The following is a 3,337-nucleotide window of genomic DNA, read 5'->3' on the forward strand; positions in this document are numbered from 1 at the left end:
CACACACACACACACACACACACACACACACACACACACACACACACACACACACACACACACAAACTGGCAGTGGTGCCAAAAAGCTGGAATCAACAGAGCAGCACAAAGGACCAACCACTGACATCAGTGACCATCAGAGGGGCTGCCACAGATGATGCCTCTGAAGCCACCAATCTTGACACATACCTAACAGGGTCTGGTTCTCTGCAGGCACCAAAGTCAGAATGGTTCTGCACTATACTCCCATTGGTGGAAAAGAGGCATGAGAGAACAGCAACGCCTTCATAGCAGAACAATAATTCTTTGTGGGTTTGTCATCACAAGTGACTAATTTAAAGCCAAGAAATCACAGGCTCGATTATGAATATGAGTTTTGAAATCAGCGATTACAGCTGTTTATGTTTCCTGGAATCTGGTCAGATGTGGTTGTTACGAAATACTGCTCGTGTCCTTTATAAGCTCAGCTCAAGTGCTAACCTCCTGGCTGTCACTGAATGTAATTTTTAGCATCTTTCTCCAAAGACAGAATGTCAGGTTTCCATACAGAGGTGGAAAAGGCTTGGATCTGCATTCGCCCTCTCCATTTGCCTTGTCAGCTGATGTTCTAGATAAACACACTGTATCAGTTTTATGGTCCCCTGAATTTTATCCTGTGTATAGATGGTGCTATATTAATATCTTCAGTAGTTGCTTTTGAGTTTAAGTCTTGCACAGGGCTCCAACTGTTAACAAAAGATGTTTGTTGTTCGCTTGGGACTTCAGCAAAGAACAGCTAGATTACAGAAATAGCAGGCAGTGCACTCTGAGCTCAGAGTTAACAGAGCATTTGCTCTTGAGTTTTTAAAGCACTATTACCCCCACCAGAGAAGTTATGACAGATTGATTTGCAGCTGCGATTTCGCTCCTGTCAAATATGAACCATTTTCAGAAGTAATCACAGGAGAAGTAAGACATAAAGCTCTATTATTTGCCAGACCATTGTGCCGGTGTCAGTCTAAGAAGATGCTCATTTCAGAGTCAATGGGTTTTTTTGTATTGTAGACACTGATGCAGTGAGACAAAGTCGGGCTATCGTAAATATATTTTCAATGCTGTGGAATAAACAGCCAATCTGGAGCCACAGCCAGTGCATCTGTGTTGCTGCATCTATTTCATTGTCAGCAGACAGCACCGTTCTCATTACCATTTTATGAAGCCCAGTTGGCAGAGTGAGTTTGGCAGAGTGCTGCACGACTAAGAACTCTGTTGAAGTGAATTAATTTAAAATGGGATTCAGACACTGGCACAAGATATATTTAGTATCTTCTCAGGCTTGGGCTCTGGGGACCTGATGTCCAGAGCTTTGACAGGAAAAGGCAAAATCTGTGCAGGGACCTGATAACAGCTCAGGATCAAGAAGTTGGATTACTTTCCTCTTATTTTAACACACTTATCCTGCCCATTAGATTGATTTTAGAAGAACCAAAAGCTCCTAAATTTACACTCAGTTCGTCTGGATATTTAAATTCAGTGTGATTGTGAAGCTAATTTTAAAGGCAGCAGCAGCAGAGTATTTCTTCCCCATTAAAACTAAACTACCTGAACAATTTTCCTCCCAAGCTGTAGCCTTTAATTATCCTGTTCAGTATAGCTGGGAGTCTTTATTATCTGTTGTAACCAGGATGAATTACATCACCGAAACAACTCATGCCAGTGATATTCTTTCCAAATCAGCAGCAGCTTTTAGTACACTGAGAGATGTGCTCGGTCATCTGCTGGAAACGATAAGCCGACTAAACAGGGAGGGAAAAGCCAAGGGGAAAAAATTACAGCGTGAAAACTCAGCACTTTTAAAAAGCTGTTAGCCTTATCTCCATGTTATTGACTGTTGGTGCATTGTTTGAAATTTCTCTGAGTCACTTATCGTGCGGACAAACAGAATCTGACAGCTGTGTGAAAACACGAGTCATAAGCTTTTCAGGAAGAGATCATTCAGACTGAAGGAAACCTTTTCAAATGTGCCCTGATAACCTTTTTGTCAAGTGTGCAGATGTAGAGCTGAAATTCCACAGGTCTTCACCCTGTTAACCTGTTTCAGTCAAATTGATCCTCATTGTATCTCTAATGGTTAACTGAAAGGCATTAGGAACGGGAGAGCAGCACGCAGATCCAAGAGGATACGATACGAAGCTCCCCAACTGCCATATCAGCCCTCCCAACATTTGACTCATTATAGAGGACTTGTGCAATTAATGTCACAAAAAGAGCACTCATGAGGGAGGACTGTATCCATCCATCCATCTTCATCCGCTTTATCCGTGGCCGGGTCGCAGGGGCAGCAGCCTAAGCAGAGGCGTGTCAACCAGGACAGCTCTACAACGTCCAGAGCCTTCAGGAACTCGGGGCGGACCTCATCAACACCAGGGGCTCTGCCATTAAGGAGTTGTTTAACTGCCTCAGTGACCTCGCCTCCGGAAATCGGCGGGTCATTCGCCTCATCCCCGAACTCTGCTTCCTCCTCGGAAGACGTGTCAGTGGGATTAAGGAGGTCCTTGAAGTATTCCTTCCACCACCTGACAATTTTCTCAGTCGAAGTCAGCAGCGCTCCGCCAGCACTATACACAGTGCAGGTAGAGCACCGCTTTCCCCTCCTGAGACGCCTGACGGTTTGCCAGAATCTCTTCGAGGCAGTCCAAAAGTCTTTTTCCATGGCCTCTCCGAACTCCTCCCACATCCGAGTTTTTGCTTCAGCCACTGCCCGAGCCGCATTCCGCTTGGCCTGTCGATACCTGTCGGCTGCCTCCAGAGTCCCACATGCTCCCTTCACCTCCGGTGTCCACCATTTGGTTCGGGGATTACCACCACGGCAGGCACCAACCACCTTGCGGCCACAGCTCAATGCAGCAGCTTCGGCAATGGAGACGCTGAACATGGTCCATTTGGACTCAATGTCCCCAGTCTCCCTCGGAACGCTGTTGAAGCTCTGCCGGAGGTGTGTGTTGAAGATCTCGCGGACTGGGGCCTCTGCTAGACGTTCCCAGCACACCCTCACTACGCGTTTAGGTGCACCAGGTCTGTCCAGCGTCCTCCCCCGCCACCTGATCCAACTCACCACCAGGTGGTGTTCAGTTAACAGCTCAGCCCCTCTGTTTACCCGAGTGTCCAGAACATATGGTCACAGGTCTGGTGATACGATTACACGTGCACTTATGGACACTCTTATGTACGAACAAGGTGTTCGTTATGGACAAACTGTGATTTGCACAGTAGTCCAATAACAAAACACCACTCGGGATCAGATCAGGGAGGCCGTTCCTCCCAATCACGCCCCTCCAGGTCTCGCTGTCATTAGCAC

The sequence above is a fragment of the Haplochromis burtoni genome, unplaced genomic scaffold (assembly GCF_018398535.1).
Source record: "Haplochromis burtoni strain Fernald_Lab_line unplaced genomic scaffold, NCSU_Asbu1 Contig_9, whole genome shotgun sequence".
NCBI lineage: Eukaryota > Metazoa > Chordata > Actinopteri > Cichliformes > Cichlidae > Haplochromis > Haplochromis burtoni.